This window comes from Sceloporus undulatus, chromosome 1 (assembly GCF_019175285.1).
Source record: "Sceloporus undulatus isolate JIND9_A2432 ecotype Alabama chromosome 1, SceUnd_v1.1, whole genome shotgun sequence".
Taxonomy (NCBI): domain Eukaryota; kingdom Metazoa; phylum Chordata; class Lepidosauria; order Squamata; family Phrynosomatidae; genus Sceloporus; species Sceloporus undulatus.
In genome coordinates, this window is record NC_056522.1 from 210,908,086 (window position 1) to 210,927,042 (window position 18,957).

Genomic DNA, 18,957 nt, shown 5'->3' on the forward strand with positions numbered 1-18,957 from the left:
ATGATAAGAAAGAAGTATAGTGTCTATAGAGTTTTGTATTTATGAGTGTATCTATCACAGTAACCAGAATGAGGGTAACAGATAGGTAGAGATGAAGTTTGGAGTAAGTTTCCTTGACTTCACAGTTAAAAGTTATTAAGAGTATGTTTTGACTATAAATGAATTACACTATGTAATAGATGCACAGTTGAGGAAGTCATGTATGTGTTAGGTTTTAGTATTGTTTGTGTTAGGAATTTTTTAATGTTGTGTATTTAAGACTGTTATATTTTATGTTTTTAAGCTAATAAAATTTATATAAAATAAAAAAATAAAAAAATAAAACCACGTTAAAAACAAACCACCTGGAATCCTGCTTGCATAGGTCTCTTTGGATACAAACGTTTGATTACCCCTCCTCTTGGTTTCCAATTAAAGTTACTATGTTTCCTCAGGACATCCACTCCAAAACAAGGGCCAGTAGATATACCATACCTGCTGGCATAATTAATCCCTATCTCCCATTTCAACGTGAGGAAATTTTTTTAAAAAAAAGATAATGGCAATTCCTTTCCTACAGATTCTGGTGCTTCCCTTCAGGCAGCGGCTCACCACAAGTGACAGACAAGCTATTTCCCTGTAGTTTCTTTCTATAAACACATGGTAATGAAGGAATACGGAAAGCATGTGTGCTGTGCCAGCTGTGCCGCCTGATTGTTCCAAGGCATGAGCTTTGGTACGATGGAGAGTCTGTCTCTAAATATAACTGCTCCACTGATTAAACTAGGTTTGACAGATTTTTCTGATTTTTAGAGCTTGTCCAATTCTGCAAGTGACATGATTTTACTGCCCACAATCCTCCCTTCTACTACTTAGCTCATAGAAAAAAATAGTAAAGCTAGGATAAACCAAGATGTTTAAATAACCCTTAATCCTTACCTTCCCACCACCCCAAATATTGGGTTTTTATGAGTCAAGACTTATCCTGGCAGGGGCAGGTGAATATAACCACTCTACAGTATCATATTCTGCTTGAATTCTTATCCTGAATTGGGTATGATGGTGGTGGCTGTCAGGGTGTTTCAGAGGATACCCTGATGTAAAGTAGAGAATTCAGGATGTAATTCTTCACTAATTTCTTCTTGTTACTGAGTTTCTTTCTGCTGAGAAAAAGGCATAGAAAACTGCAGTGTTGGAAGACTATTTGTAGTTTGGGACATACTCTGTGTAATACTTACATATCAGGGTGTGTGTGTAGAAAACAGAAATGCTGTTCCTCCACAAAAAACGTTATGGTTTGGAACTTCTCTGAGCATATATGTTCATATGTTTTTTCACAGAGAAATGCTGTTTTCTGTACAACAGCTCAAACAATGTACAAAGTTTGCACCGAATAAGTTAGGAGCCACTGGGTTTCTCCTCATTAGGATATTCTTATACCCGAAAAACACATTTTTCAACCATCTCCTAAATATTTGTTAATTTTGTTTTCATCCCTACACAGCACCTTGTAATTTTGGTAATTTTAAAAATTACTTCTTTATTTACTTCTTCAGTCTTTTTTTTTGGGTGGGATTATAAATATATATGTACCTCCTTTTATCACCCATAAAGAAGAGGATACAAATATTCCTCAACCAAATGCGTTAAGCTATTTGTTGGAATAAAACACAGAATTGTAGATTATCAGATGGAGGAAAATTGGGGAAGACAAAGGCATACTTCCAAGATAATTGTGCGATCACACTGAAGATTTTCAGATGATATCATGCTTATCCAGGACGTATCCCAGGAAGAACTAGAAATGCTCCAGCAACAAACCATTTCCAGGAGTTCCCTGTGAATAGTTTGTTGCTGGAGCATTCCTGGATCTTCATTGGAAAAGTCCTGGATAAGCGTGATGTGTCCGAAATTCTTCAGCAGAATCGTGAGACTTTGCTGGGAGTATACCTTTTACTTCCGGCTCCCCCCCCCCCCCCAGTTCTCATAATCCCCATAGAGCTGGAAGGGCTGTCACATGCAAACATATATTCAAAGCACCCTTGACAGATGGCCACCCAGCCTCCAAAGAAGAAGAATCCATCACAGTTCAAGGCAGCATGTTCCACTGTTGAACAGATCTTACTGTCAGGAGGTTCCTCCTAATATTTAGATGTAATCTCTTTTCCTGTAGCTTCCATCCATTGTTCTGGGTCCTATTTTCTGGAGCAGCAGAAAACAAGTTTGCTCCATCTTCAATACGACACCCCTTCACATATTTAAACAGGGCTATCATATCACCTCTTAACCTTCTCTTCTCCAGACTAAACATACCCAACTCTCTAAGTCTCTCCTCATAGGGCATGGCTTCCAGACCCTTCACCATTTTGGTCACCCTTCTCTGGACACGCTCCAGCTTGTATATATATTTTCTCTCTCTCAAATGCACAGACGCTACCTGAGACTCCATAACTCTTTTACAGCAGTTTTGTTTTTGTTTAAAGGGGAAGACAGACCAAAATGGATGTTTAACAGAACAGTGTTATTGCAAAGAACAATCTTGAACAGCAGCATAGCTAACTACCCCTGTTTCGACACAGTGCTACCCATAGTTGGAAACAGCACCCTAACTCCCCATCATAGCGGGTGTGATGTTTTAGTTCTAGTCTAAATCCAGTTGGGACTTTTAAATTATTTCACAGACCTTGTTCCCCCCCCCACACCATGGTGAAACTAGAAGGTCAACTGTCAGGTTGTCTGTGCCACTAAACCTGAATAAATGCCTTAAATCCTCAAATGCATGGTTGTGCTAGATCCAGCCTCAAGCAAATATCCTCCACATGAGAATTGACACTCAAAAACTGACTCCAAGGTTGAGACATTGTGAATGATAGCCTAAGCTTTGTTCCATTTGTATAGTACAGAAATCCAATGAAGGAATGGTGTGAGGAACAGGAGTCCTCAATGGAAAGTCTGATTCACATTTTGAGGGACATTTGCATCTGCCGTGGAATGCTGTAGTTTTGTGAGTCGCCTATGCTAGAGAGCTCTGCTGTCACAACAAACTACAAATCAAACTGGATTATTTCTGCAGTGTGGATGCAGCCTTGGACTACTTCCTCAGATGAATGGAAATAGATCAAGTCTGCGAAAGCTTATGCTACAACTTCTTTCACTCAGTCTCAAAGGTGCTACAAGATCCCTTTGCATAAAATTATTCAGTGAATTGACTGGATGCAAACTGTGATATAATGTATGCAGCTTCATTGGATGCCACTTGTTGCCCTCAGCTAGATCTGATTAGGGCTGAGTGATCTCCTATTAAGATAAATGAAATAATATATGAAGTGTTGATTTCAGCATTTGTGCCAACTAAATGATGCATGTAAACATCTATAAGTAAACTATAAGTAAACATTTATGACAGCATTATTTGATTTCCTACCCAATATAACTGCATTTTCCAAGCTACTTCTCACTATGGAATTTTCAATTACAGCCCTTATTTAAATCCGTACAAAGGTTAACAAAGATGATTCTAAGAAAATCAAGGCTAGAAGCATTTTACATTGCTTTCTATTTTTATTCTAACAATTCTGAATGCAGTAAACAAACCTCTCTTGAAGGTTGTTAATAAACTAGGCCAGACCATTAATGCAATTCCTGAGTATGTGCTTATCATGAAGAATGATTTAAAGTACTCATCTCATTGGCTAAAGATCCATTCAGTAAAGAAAAGCAGTCATGGAAAAAACCCAGTTTTTATATGTTAGTATAACTACTTGCCCGGCCCTCCTAAATTTCTATACTATACAAATAGAATCTGAAATTTGCAGTTTAGGGAGAGGCATTCAGAACTCATAGCCAGATTGAGTATCTAGTGTTTCACTCAACTACTAATCCCAGGATTCTGTAGTATGTTACTATGTTAGTTAAAGTGGCATCGAACTGCTACAACTGTGTAGTGTGAAGAGGCCATGGAATAAGAATTGTATCAGCAGCTACAAAAATATGTAAATAAAACCTGATTCCTACAAACTGCCATATGAGACAAAAGATTCCAATCAGGGAAAATGTGCAGAAATAAGATTAAAGATTTTCATCATAGCACAACTGCAACATATATCTGCCTGCCATGATTCTTGATTTATTTTTAAACTAGGACTTTATTCAATTCTAAATTTGCTAGATTGTTAAGCCATCAACTTTATATTTGTTTTGCTTGTCTGCACTAGTGCATCTCAAAGAAGGCTTCTGATTTTGCATGAAAGTAAAAATTCAAAGCAAACTGATTGCAAAGACAACATGAGGATAAATTCCCTCAGCAGGCTCAGATCAGAACGAATGAATATACTAAGCTTTCTGAAGGGAATCAAAGCACAAAATAAAGAAGTGTCCCAATATATCTCCTGAGAGAACCACATCAGGAAAGAACAAGTTTCTTTTTGTGGAAGAGTTTGCAGGCTACCTTTGCACCCAGCGGGTATCCATCAGTTCTCTGCAAGTCTCTTGAGTCACCCATGCAGTGCTTTCAGTAGATTTGTATCCATGTACTTTTAGCATTCTGTTCCAACTCTTCACACATTTTTCTTCAGCTGTGTGTTTTATCATATATTTTATTATTTCCCCTCTCCAAACTGTCTTCTCTGACCTCAAACAAGCTGTTGTTCCCCATCTCTTTTATTTTCCTTTCCAGAATCTTCCCCCTCCTTGATATTTTGAGGTGCATTTCCTGATTTGCCAGCATTACTTCTGTGGTTTCCGTTCATCATGCGCTCAGCAGAAACAACCCAGCAAAGTAACAGCATAGTCAGGGAGTAACTGTATGTTGTTTCTGGAGGATGCTCACACCACAGCTGTGGCAAAAAAAAAGGTAGGAAGCCCAGGTATTTCTGTTAGCAACCCTGTGTTTACTCATCTCATGTACAGAATACCTGGCAAGGTGGATAACAACAACAACAACAATAATAATTTCAAATAAAAATATATATCTGAGGATCACCAAGGCCTGATTATTAGAGGTTGAGAATCCTTTATCCTTGGATCTGTAAGGAGGACGACGTGCCCTCTCAATCCTTGCCCATCTTGGCTGACCATCCAGGGAGGTGATGCATTAAAAACATCACTCCACTTGATAATAAATGCATACTTCCGGGAGGGTAAATTTCCATCTTCACTAAAAGTAGCTATAGTGAAACCTTTCTTAAAGAAACCCTCCCTGGATCCCCTGTTAAGGAACAGGGAGGGTTTCTTTAAGAAAGGTTTGGGTTGTTGGACAACAACAACAACAACAATTTCAAATAAAAAACCCAAGACACATAAAGGATCCCAGCTCATTTTTTCCTGGTAGTTTTACTGACATATGTACTGGTATAAATCCAGCTTCATATATCTGAGGATCACCAAGGCCTGATTTAATAATCTCTAATGAGAATCCTTTATCCTTGGATCTGTAAAAAACATCACTCCACTTGATCACCTTGCCCAAGAATGGTAATAATGGTAAACAACTATAGATCGAGAGGGCAGTCGCCTTCCAACTCCGATCATCTAGACCCATTTCAAACTGGCTTTAGAGTGGGATACAGAGTTGAGACAGCCATGGTCGCCTTGGTCGATGATCTCCGTCTGGGTATCGACAGGGGAAGTGTGACCCTGCTGGTGCTCTTGGACATCTCAGTGGCCTCAAGTAGATGTGATGGCCAGGAGTGCTTGGTACCAGTTTTGGCTGATATGCCAACTGCGTCCTTACCTGGACAGGAAGGACCTTGAAACAGTGGTACACGCACTGGTAATCTCCAATTTTGATTTCTGTAATGCGCTCTACATGGGGCTACCTTTGTGCCAAGTTTGGAAGCTTCAACTAATTCAAAAAGTAGCATCCAGATTGGTCACTGGAACTTCCAGATTAGACCATATAACACCTCCTCTAAAATCTTCTTTACACTGGCTGCCAATTAGCTTCCAGGTGCAATAGAAAGTGTTGGTCATTACTTTTAAAGACCTACATGGCTTGGGCCTGAGTTACTTGAGGGAACGCCTCTCCCTACGCAATCCGCCCTGCACTCTCAGAACAACTGGTAAGAATTTACTTAACCATTCCAAGGTGAGATTAACAACCACTCACCAAAGAGCATATACCGCTGCTGCCCCCATGCTTTGGAACAACCTTCCGGTAGAGATCCACTTCATAACTACCTTAGATCCCTTTAAGAAGTCATTAAAAACAGAGCTCTTCTGGCGAGCCTACCCCCCAGATCTTTTATAAAGAAGAACGGTTTACCCCCGGGTCAAAAGGCCAGTTATTGATTTTATTGCTGTAGTTTTAGAGATTGTATTTTAGACATGTATTTTAGACACTGTATTACTGTATTTCTTGTTGTAATTCCGCTTCAATCCCTTGGGAGAAGCGGGAAATATAAATAAAATTTTATATTATTATTATCATCATCATCATCATCATCATCATCATCATCATCATCATCATCATCATCATCCAAAAATCTGAAATCTGAAATGTTCTTTTTGAGCACCAACATGATGTTTGGAGGCTTCAATGTTGGTATATTTTGGATTTGGATTTTGGAATACAAGTAGTGTAGCACTTACTGTATTTGCAAGGCTGCAGCGAGACATGGCTGGAGAAAGAGATGGAAGGATCTGTGAAATGGTGAGAGGTGGGATTCATGACAAACAGCACGCTTGGATTCTTGCCATTTCAGAGATCCTTGCATCTCCCTCCAACAATGTATCTCTCTTGCTTTCCAAATACAGTATGTATTATGCTACTTGTATTCCAACCCCCCCCCCCCAAATCCCAATTTCTGGTCCCAAGCATTTTGGATAAGGGATACGGAATCTCCATTTATATGCTATTTATTCTCTCTTTCTTTTTCTCTGAGCCCATGAAGCAGCTCACAAGGATAACATGACAATATGATTGGAATGAAGTAAAATCTACTTCATTCCAATCATACTGCAATAAAATACTGAAATGTGAGCCAGGCAGGTTCCACACAATACATTAAAATCAGCATAAGAAACACAAGAGATGAACATTTGAAGGCCTGCACCTCAAAATTGAGTGTTTTTGCTTAAGTACTAAATGATCATTTTTACCTTGTTCCATCCTGCAGGGTGGGTATTTTGACTGAATGCCAATTTGATTGTATGGAAGGAGCTAGTATTTATGACACAGAGTTTTTTTTTTGTGTGTGTGTCTTTTCAGTTGTTCCACCAAGCTACTAAGGCTAGGCTGAAATTCCTATTGTTATGTGCCTTCAAGTTTTTTTCAACCTATGGCAACACTAAGGTGAAGCCATCACAGGATTTTCTTGGCAAGTTTTGCTCTGACAAGGTTTACCTTTGCCTTTCTCTGAGGTTGAGAGAGTATGACTTGACCAAGATCACCCAATGAGTTTTCACGGCTGAGTGGGGATTCCAACCTTGGTCACCAGAATCAATGCTCAAACCACTACACCACACTGGATCTCCACTTGAGAGAGATCAGTAGATAATTGGCTTCTGAAATTCCTACCCAAAAGCAAATTTCCTACTGATCTCTTGGAAATGGAGAAACGTTACTGAAATATAACAGGTGAGTGGATTATTGTTTACTTTACATAAGCATACAGGGATTCCCAAACTTTGATCTTCTGGATGTTGTGGACTTCATTTCCCAGAATTCCTGACTGTTGGCCAAGCTGGCTAGGGCTTCTGGAGCTGAAGTCCAAAAAACTAAAAGGACCAAAGTTTGGGAACCACTGGAAGGTGTTAAGAGAGCTTTCCATTTTCCCACTTGTTTTAAATACTTTTAAAAAATTCCCCATCTCCACTGAAACACAAGGCTCTCTCTGCTGTATTTTCCTGAGATCCCTTGGGAGTGACATGATGTATTACAATGTCCAAGGCATTCCAGGAAGTGGTGCCTGTAGCAAGCTGGGAGTAAAGCTCATGCTGCCTCTCCAAATGCCCTAGAAGCAACATGATGTGGCATTTTTCATACTAGGGCATTCCAGGAAATGCAGCTTGTGGAAGCTGTGGAGAAGACTTTGTACCATGATGAGTAGAACAACACTTTAAAAAGAAGAAGGCACAAACAAACTGAAAGCTCTCATCCACCTCATTAAATTAAGCAAAGGTAAGCGGCTACCAACTCCTAGCATCTCGAAATATCAGAGAAACGTATTTCTGCGCTCAGCATCTGTCAGCCAAGAGATGCTCTAAATTTTTTAGCATAGCCTTGGATTTGAAATATCAAATTTTCATAATGGGAACAAAATATTTGCCATTTGAAACTCAACATACCACAAGCTGAACCAACTTTGTCAGTCCTGTGGGGCAATTAATTGGTTTAAATGCATTTGCCACATCGCAAAACTCTTTGTGTTTTTCATGTCAAGGAGAGGCCTTCTTTTCAGAAATCTGCCTTGGTGTGGTAAATACCAGAGTTCAACACATGAGGGCACATTCACACAAAGTATTCCCCCACTTGAAACTGATATGGTAACATCACTTTGTAGTAAATTGATCACATCAGTATAAGGTCTCATTGGAATTATTGCTTCAGTCTTGGCAGATGCTCTGTTCAGAATATGTTGCTGAACAAGTGTCTGCCAATGATACTGAAGGCTGAGGTTGCCAAGTCTGAGTGCCCTGGCTGAAGTCTCAGGGTCTTGCTGAGCTTCTCTAGGAAATGAGGGAAAAAAACAAAAAAAACCTCCAGGTGAGCAATACTCATGGAAGAGAAGATTCAGTTTTTGGATGAGAAGTGGTTTTAAAGTCTAGATACTGTATCATCTCCATCTATTCTCAGCTGGCACCAAGGCTCTCTGGCACAGCCAGCATTTGAACTGAGCTTGTGCAGTGTGTGTGTACCAAAATGCCAGGACTGAAGGGAAGGGAGAGGCATCATGGGCTCATGCACTTGTCTTGAGCCCATCATGCCACATGAAGCAAACATGGTGAGTGAAACTTCTTGTTCTCCAAACTCCAGCAATAGGTCCACATGGCTTAGGGAAGACTCCCTCAAGACTTGGCAGTGAGCTTTCCACAAACATCTGCAGCAGTAGAAGGCCTGGAACAATTTCCCATGTGTAAAGCCATGCTAAGGATACAGTGGACAGCCAAAAAGACAAACAAATGGGTCCTTGAACAGATCAAGCCTTCTAGGAAGAAGCCAGAATGATAAAATTGAGGCGGTCATACTTTGGCCACATCATGAAAAGGCATAACTCATTAGAAAAGACAATAATACTGGGAAGAAGGTAGTAGAAAGAGAAGAAGAATGCACACCAAATGAATAGATTCAATCAAAGAGGTCACAAGTATGAATTTACAGGACCTAAGCAGAGAGGTGGAGGTTAGGGGATCTTAGAAATGTCTCATCCACAGGGTCCCCATGAGTCAGGTCAACTTGGGGGTAGTTAACAGTAACAGTGTCTACTGTTGGTTAGCCACATGGGATGTGAGCCTCAGCAAAACTGGAAGCAATGTTTTGCTGCTACTGGGTGAATTTTGCCATCTGCCTGGCCATCAGAAAATTGTTTATTAATTTGTTCGTTCATTTGTTTGTTTATTTTTATTTAATACTTAAATGCTGCCTTTCTTCTAAGTTGGACCCAACGCAGCTTACAAAAGATACTTTTCTCCCTTGGCTCTGGGCTACCATATTACATGGTTAGCAGAGTTTTACCAGAATTATTCCATTGTCCTATCTGCTGACCCACTAGTAGTTCCGGCCTGCCTTCCAATTCTTGCTTGCTGCACCACTGTGACATTATAAAAGACCCACCTTCACAACTGCCCCTCTCTAATGGATCCAGCCCTTGCTTTCAGATTCTGACCCTGAAATCCTAAGGAACGAGAAGCTGATAATATGACAACTTCAGGGTCAATTTCTATCACACACACAATTTTATTTTCCATGCCACCATGGATACTTTTTAGATATCCTAAAATAAAAGTTTGCTTATGCATCCAGCAGCAGAACTTTCCAATTTCCCCTGGGAGCTGTATGCCTGGCCTCCCATCCCCCAGAGCAAAAGATTCAAGATAATAACACCATTCACCTCACTCAGAAATCAATATTGAAAACTCCCATTGGCTTCAATTGAACTAAATTATCATGTTACTTTTCAGGATGGGAAAGTATGATTAATACAGTCTATTCAACATTTTATTTTCATTTTAAGTACTTTGGGCTTTTGTTATAAAATGGATAAATGGCTTATTCATAAAGAAATGTACACATAAAGATTTTTGAAATTACTATCTTTACCTTTTAAAAATAGTTTACATCCCTCTCATTGATTTCCTGATGGAACTTTTACTACATTTAATGCTATTACTGTGTGGTATTTTTTTTTTTGTGTTCCTATTTTCATCTTAGGAAAGTGCTTTGATTTCCAAGTTAAATCTATATTGTATATTTGTAACTCCTCTTACAGCATAAAAGCTTCTCCATGTATCAAAAAAATAAGTGGGGGGAGGGAGGTTCATTACTTTCAATTGCCAAGCATCACAGCAGAGAATGCATTACTAAAGTGCTTGATTTTGTATCTAATTTTCTGTGGCAGAAATAACCATTTGAAAAGTGGATGTCTATGAAGATAACACCAGCTGAGTGCTAAATTAATTAATGCCATTGCGTTCCAAAGAATACCTTACTAATAATAATGAATAATTTAAAATATGGTCTTGTTTGCTCTAGTGTGCGGTAAAACACCTAATTGTAGACAGGAATCATAATTGCATCCTTGTGGTGGGAACATGGGGACCTTAAGCTCAAGAAACATAAGAGAGAAGTTGAGTCACTGTGACTTAAAGGAGACAAACATCCAATTTCAAGGATATTCTAAATGAAACTTTCATTTTAAAAGAATTAGCATACACTTTAAATAACTGTGGAAATGAAATGCCACACTCACGGATTTCACTGATTTAATTAGGTTTCTTAATTAATAAGAGACCTTCAGATGGAGACTATGGTAGATATTAAGAATTGACACATTTTAATTAAAAGCCATCACATTTACATTGCAAAAATATACAACACTAGAAATATCCAAACAGATAATAATTAACCACTATGATCAAGCCAACATTAAGTGCTTTAAGTCCTATAGATTTTACAAGAAAATTAAGCAAGTGCTTTAATCTCTCCTTGTAAAAGCTCTCAAATGACTTGAAAGAGCTCCACTTTGGCTGGATCATGCCCAATGAGTCATTGTGTTGGGTTCTCAGTTTTTACATGTTGCTTCCCCTTCCCTCTAACCTTTACACATCTATTAAGATAAAACCAAGTAGAGAGAGTCAGGCTTTAATTTTTGTGAGCCACATGTAGCTACACTATACCTGTAAATAATAACATGTTCCCAAAGATCATAACAGTGACCTAATATTTTTTAAAAGACAGAATTATAAATAATTGTAAAACAGAAAAAAATATCAGGCATAATCCGATATACAAATAAATTGTTTCCAACAGCGTTAAAAGAGAACCTGCTCTGAAATGCATCCACATAAGTGGTTCACAGTAATCCTATGCACACCTACTCAAAAGTAAATCCCTCTGAGTTAACTGGGGAATAGGTAAGCATGCACACTACGTTAGCCTTACAGTACAATCCTATGCCTGTTGCTTGGAAGTGTATTTCATTGAGTTCAAAGGGACTTACGCTCAGATAACTATGGACAAGACTCCAGCATCAGCAAGAATTTAAGACATTCCTCATGGTGTGTGTATATATATATATATATATATATGACAATTATGCAGTACTTACCAAATATCAGCATTGAGCAGAGTCTGTTCAAAGAACCCCAATCAGCAGCAGATCAAAAAGATAACCTTGAGAGTGCTTCTTCTCCCTCCACCTTTCTTTTTTCAGAAGTGTATCATCTGAAATTACATATTATTTGTTATTAAGAAAACCTGGTTTGCCCTAATTGTTTGAAAAGGATTCTATGACATACCTGCAACACAATCAAGCCTGACCAACAGCCCCAGAAAGTTAGAGCAGTGTTTATTCCCATGCAGGTGGGTGACTTCCATTAGGAGTTTAGATTCCATTTCATGAAGCAAGATACCAGCAGACTGCGTTCAAGAAACAGATGGACAGATGGGGCAAAAGGGGAGGGGAAAAAAAGAAAGAAAAGGTCTGAGACTGCAAAGTTAATGTTTTCATTACCTGCATTTTGCAGTTATGAAGCATCCAGCATTCAGTTTATTAGAATTGAAGAAAAATTAGAATTACAAAATACTGATGGATAGGATATTCCATTGCAGGATGGAAAATATAAAATATATAAAAGAACCCATTAAATGAGAAATCAGACGATAAATCCATCCTGCAATATTTATATTTATATATATTTATGTTGCCTTTTCTATAAAAAGCTGCAGATGAACTGGTGTAAATCTCTCGATGAGATAGCCAGATGCTTATAGGATAATCTAGACACCTCCGTGTCCCCTTAATGGCCTGGAATCCTGAATGTTTCATGTTTCATGGTAACACAACAAATAGTCGAAGGCTTTCATGGCCGGCATTCTCTGAAGATGCCAGCCACAGATGCTGGCAAAACATCAGGAATAAACTCTTCTAGAACATGGCCACATAGCCCGAAAAACCCACAAAAAATAGACACTTGTCTTGGAGGCTTGGGAAGCTGGTACTGTATATTTCCGCTTTTCTGTTTCTTCTACTCTTCATTCTGCATTTTCTTTCTCTACCTATACTATGGATTTTACATGAGCTGGTTTCTTCCTTGTTGTTAACATTCTCAAATTGTTAATTTACTTGAATTCTATATCTATAAATTTCTATTAATCTCATTCATTAGCATTGCTTTATCCTTAAAACTCTTTTTAAATCCACTTAGCCATTTAATGTTTGAGAGAAGTATCTTAGCACCCACTTGATTGATAAGTGATTTGCTTCTCTTATGGGAATACTTTGAATATTACACTGGAAGTTTTTTTGCAGGGTAACTCTGATTTTTACCGATCTGAAATAATAAACTTTTTCCCTTGCAGAGGGTATTTTTAGTGATTTGGAGAAGGAGCAGGAAAAAAATAGACAAATGTTTAGGGCAGGAATTTATTAGAAAAAAGTGGAAACAATAGCTCTGTTCCCTTTAAACATAGCAGTCCACAAAAGCAATGTTGCAATTGGCACTGCTAGTGCAATTGCACTCAGTGAAAATACTATATGGTACTTCAAAAGGAATGACCTGAGGCAGTTTTGAAAAAAAGATAGCAGCTTCTGCTACACTGGTGGTAGGTGAGAATGCCCTATGTTGTTGTGTTTTCTTAGCAATATCTCTGTAAAAAAACAACAACTATATTCTGTTGGATGTATGTCCTCCAACATTTCATGAAGGAAAATGGGGACAAATATAGCCAAGTAACATCAGAGTGTGGTCAAGACGGCAAAAGCTGTTAATGAAAAAGAGCACACAAGCTAGGAAAGGCTGCAACAGTTTGCTTTTATCTGAGCCTACTGGGAAGCCTTCTATACCACCAAAATCAGCCAGCAGAGTGCACTTGGGGGATAGGTGATCGTCGGGTGGCAGCAATTTACTGTGTGATAACACCCGTTTTTCCCCAGTCTGCCCTGATCCTGTCCTGTGCACAGCCAGGGCAAAAATGGCCATGCAATAATCTCCGGAGAAGAAAACTGGAACAATTTAAAAGCTACTGAAAAGGTGGGATGGCACAGGATTAAGCAAGACTGTCACTGCCAAACTGAGTTAGTTGGTGGGTATGATGTTGCTCTGAAGGAAGCATTGTGGAGTAATGTGACGGCCATAAGGCCTCTTTATTGCAGCTTTACTGCACCTTGAAGAAAAAAAAAAAAAAAGGCCAGGAACGAGTTAATTCAATTTTTGTACCCTGTAGTCTCCTGTCCTTGAAAATTCCTCACTTTCCTCTTCCCCTTTGCCTATACCAAAACTATACAATTTTTGCCAGGAAAGTCACTAGATTTTTCTCAGTTAGGCCATGCTTCTAAATTGTAACATCTCTGTGGGATTCTTGCAAGTTGGTAGCTGCTTCACATCCTACTCATACAAATTCACACATAGAGGCAGTGCTAACTTTATGTCGCAGATATTCTCAAAGTACACTACAGTAGTTCATAATGATCTAGTTATGGACACCAGGGGACATGAAAACCTTCAATTGATACTTGTGAATTTACAGAGGTCCTTTAGGATCTTTTGTTTTCATGTTCCTGGTGCACTCCCCTCCTGCAGAGACAGAATGTGTAGGCTGAAAACTACCATCACTCTTTGGTCCTCTATCTCTGCAAAGCAATTTTGCAAATTGTTTCTGCTAGTATTCTGCTACTTTTAAGGAGTTATTTGCACTATAATCAGTCTTGGCTGCTCATTTTTGTTGGCTTTGTTGTTGTTGTGTGCCATCAAGCCACTTCTGACTTAAACAGCCCTATGGTGAACTTGGCACAGGGTGTTCTTGGTAAGATTTGTTCAGCAGGAGTTTGCTATTGCCTTCCTCTGCACCTGAGAGAGTGTGACTTGGCTCAGGTCACCCAGTGAATTTGTGGCTTAGTGGGGATTCAGATCGTGGTCTCCAAGTGTCCTAGTAGAGCACTGAAACTACTAGAACACACTGGCTCTCCTTTATTGACTTTATTTGATATTTATTATGTTTTGTTAGTAGCTGTTACGTTGAAGCCGGATACCAGAGAGAGCCAGTGGTGTAGTGGTTTGCGTGTTGGACTAAGCTTATCTTGTGGCAGCAATGGGAGCAAAAAAGCCTTCCTTCTCTATCAGTGTTGAATCCCTGCCCAATGTTGGCCAGGAGAACTTTTTCAAGTCACAAGGGGCCTACTCCATACAGAACTCTTCAGCCACCATCTTGAGGGGAGAGAGGCAGGCTAGCTCCAACTACCTGCCTGTAAGAAGAAAAAGCCCTCCATTCAGCCACCATCTTGAGGGGAGAGAGGCCTGTTATGTTTTTGTTTTTGTTTACTTTGTATTGTACTTCCTGTTGTACACCGCTTTGATCTAATCTGGAAAAGCGGTATATAAATAAACATTATTATTATTTATTATTATTATTATTAATCCCCCAAGGCCTACTGTGAGCAATTTGCATTAGATTCTGCAGGTAAATTGCTTGCATCTGAACCACTTTTAATGTCATGTCTCCCCTTAGCTTTCCCCCCTAAATTATACATCATGAACAAATACAATGTTTCCTCAGAGGGGAATTTGCTCCTATATGGAGAATGTTGCTTCAATTGATTTGTTACATCAAGACTAGACAACTAGTGTGGGGCTGCCCAGAAAGATGATTTGGAAACTTCCACTGCTAGAGAGTGTAGCCACACAGATGCTGGTTTGGGTTGGGAATGTGGGAAATACTCTGTTAGGAATATGGAATATATACCAGTTGCATTGGCTACCTGTCAAGTTTCAGCTTGGAGCCAGGTTATATGAAGCATTGTTTGTACTCATACCAAGCTTTCTGGGCCTTACGATCGGCCTGTAAAGCCATGGTTGATATCTGTCATCAAGTTCTATAAATGTGTGGGTGTTATATATAGTGAATGTTTTTGTGTCAGTTCCATATTTGTTGAACCTCATCCCATGAGATATGCATCTGGCTACATATCTGATAGCACTGAAATGGGTCTTTAAAAACCTTTCTTTCAATGAGTTTTTAATTAAAGATCTAAGCTGGGTATTTAATCGTTTAAACTATTGCTGTTTTTTGGTTTGTTTTTTTATCTCTTCTGGATTGTACAATATTTGTAGACTGCTGTTTTATAGTTTTCCAATTGTAATTAAATGCTTTTAGTTGTATTTTATGTTTTTAATAGTTTAAGTGACTCACCTTGGGGGGACTTTGCTCTGAAGGCAGCATATAAAAATTGGAAATAGATAAAACACACCAGTAAAGTTTGCTTCCCTTTCTTTCACAGGTTTTTTCCAATCAGGTTTCATATTTCCCCAAATATCAATAGGCTCACATCAATACCCTTGGCAGAATATCCCATTTTACAGGTCTCTCAATACACAATATTTGTGGCTGTACTTTCATGCTGTGGCCTGTAGAGGAGGGACACGGATGTAGACTTTGTTTTTAAAAATTATTAAAAAGAAGCAGAGTACAGTATATAGCCTTTAAGGGCTACATTAAATAGTAAAATAAATACACTCGTCTCTCCCAATTCATGGGGGTTCCATTCTAGAGCCCTCTGCAAATCAGAAATATTGCAGATATTCAAGCCCCATTGGTTATAGTGGGGGTGCTCTCCTGCACATGCTAGCACATGTGTACCCCGGGTGAGTGCCCCATTTTGTTCTTTCCCACTTGCTGTCTGTGAAGGACCAAAACTGCAGATCCCAAGTCCACGAACAGGGGGGAATAAATGTATTTTGGTATGTTTCATGGAAGAGCAAGCTACTACTGCTGGATAATGAAACAGGTGCAGGGAAGGAAGTACTGTCATGTAACATAAAGACATGATCCACTTGGTGGCCTAACTCACCCACCCACCAAGCTAGCTCAGTGTGACCAAGGTCGGGGAGAGCTGACCATTGCAAAGGGGGGGGGGGAATTGCTTTTCCTTGGCAGTAAGACACCATATTTTGAATGGTGGTAAAACCTTTTCCTGCAAGCAGTGAGCCCCCAGAAAAGGCATTTTGGATCATTTGCAACCAATTGTACAATCCGTCCTGCCCATACCCGGGGGATCTGTTTTGGACACACACACGCCGCATATGAGGAAAAGAATGTATGTTCAAGCCCCATAGAAAATAATGGGGTGTGTGCTTGCAGCAGCGCGGCTACATGCCTCATTACTTATGCCAGGGCTTGCCGAGGAAGGCAAGCCCACTTATGGGGAGGACTGACTGTACACTGAATGATAAAGTTAAACAATCATCATAGAAGGTTCCAAGAGCTGAACTATGCTGCTGAATGACTATATTGCTCCCCAACCTCTTCACTTGCCCTTACAGCAACATGCTTTATGTTCCCTGAAACCTTTCATGAAGCTCAGAGAAGTTACCTCTTTGGACTGTAACTCTCCCAGAGGGTTGAGATTGCTGCTGGAAACTGTGGTAGATGTAGCTCAAAAGGAAATATCTGAAAGCTCTACACCATCTATACATGGCAAATTTCCTGTGCACTCAGTACTTCTTTTCTCTCTTGATTTGTGGAAACACATGGGAAACTCCATGCTCCCTCACCCCGACATGTATGCATACTGTAAATGAGAGCATGCTGTCCATCTCTAATCAAAAGGTAGATTCAGTTTTCTATACAGTCCTGATAGCTTTACAGGAAATGCCTTTTGTGCCAGAAGTGACATCTCAACTTTCTACATCAGCTAGTTTAGTTCAGAAGCTAAATAGACTATACCTGCAGCAAAATTCCACTACAACCTGTTGGACACAGTGTCTCCCTAAAAAAGGGAAGAAAAGGGGAAACACAACACTATAGATCAGGGGTAGGCAACCTGCAGCCCGCGGGTCGGATGCGGCCCAGTGAGGCCTTGGGACCGGCCCCAGCCCGGTCCTGCCGCCGATTGCTGCCGGGGCCTTTGGCCTCTCGCAGGGGCAAGGGGGGCAATTGTCTATAGACACCTCAGAAACATGCATTTATATTAACATTTTTTAAAAAATCAGCAAATTTTTTTTGCGTGTCCTCCACTTTTTTAAAAAAAGGGTCCACCATTTGAAAATGTTGTCTTACATTTGTCCCGGTTTATTTATTTATTTAATTTTTTTTATCTTTAAAAATATTTAATTATTTATTTTTTGGCTCCCCCCCCCAGTTATCTGAGGGACAGCAACCCGGCCGCCGGCTCAAAAAGGTTGCCTACCCTTGCTATAGATAAATGGGTTGGATACTGAGTTTCTGTTCCACCAGAGGAAATGTCCCTGAGGAGTATTCTGCTCAGAACAGTCCTGCTTCTGAAAAGGAGAGATGATTTTTCGCTGCTCCAACCCTCCCTCTGCAACATCCACATGTTTCCATGTTGGTCCACCTACTTTACTATTCTGGAGAGTCTTCCAACCTGCTGGAATAGGCCTTCAGGGGAGACATGGGTGATGCAGAAATGTAGGTGAAGGAAAAATGCATAAAAATGGCCATCTCCCATGTTCAGCCAGCAGAAAAGATCCACTGGATGAAAAGCTCCTGTCTGGCAGAATAAAGCTTCTCTGAATCTTATCCTGAATATACTGAATGTTTGTGTCAGATAGGTGTTTTCATACTAGATTGCTCCTTGATGTACTCTCCCTGTCTCTCTCTCTCTGATTTTCTACATGGGGAAACACTGAACATCTTGGTAAATCTGAGGCTGCATCTACACTGTAGAAACAATCCAGTTTGACACCATTCTAACTTCCGTGGCTCAATGCTATGGAATTCTGGGAACTGCAGTTTGTTGTGGCACCAGAGTTCTCTGACAGAGATGGCTGAATGTTTCACAGAACTACAGTTCCCAGAATTCCATAGCAATAACAACAGCAAGTTCATTTCAATACCGCTTATCAGTGCACTTAAGCACTCCCTAAGCGGTTTACAAAGTGTAAGCTAATTGCCCCCAACAATCTGGGTACTCATTTGAGGGACCTCGGAAGGATGCAAGCCTGAGTCAAGCTTGATCCCCTGGGCTGGTATTGAACTCGCAACCTTATGGTTTGTGAGTGACTGCAGTATAGGCATTTAACCACTGCACCACTAGGGCTCATACCACTGAAACATGGCATTTAAAGTGGTGTCAAACGGGATTATTTCTGCAGTGTGGATATATCCTGAAATGGGGCAGCTCAGGAACAGAAGGCACAACAGTCTTAATTGTTAATTTTAGGGGGGAGGGAGGGGCTACTTGAAAGGCCATATTCACTGATACATACATACCCAAATTTGGAAGGCCTTTTTGGTAGGGACACAGTGAATTCCTTCTTCTGGGTTTTGGAGCTCCTTCCTAAACTCAGTTGACATCTTACTTGTTC

At 39.8% G+C, this 18,957-nt stretch overlaps 1 protein-coding gene across 3 annotated transcripts in view; it reads right to left on the reverse strand.

Moving 5' to 3' along the window:
• B3GALT1 (beta-1,3-galactosyltransferase 1) overlaps positions 1-18,957 on the reverse strand; it is a 416,413-nt gene that overhangs the window by 107,373 nt on the left and 290,083 nt on the right. For all 3 annotated transcript variants that reach the window (XM_042446556.1, XM_042446557.1, XM_042446558.1), the window contains one exon: positions 11,745-11,860. The gene's annotated coding sequence lies outside the window, so the exon portion shown is untranslated. The remainder of the gene's footprint in view (positions 1-11,744; positions 11,861-18,957) is intronic.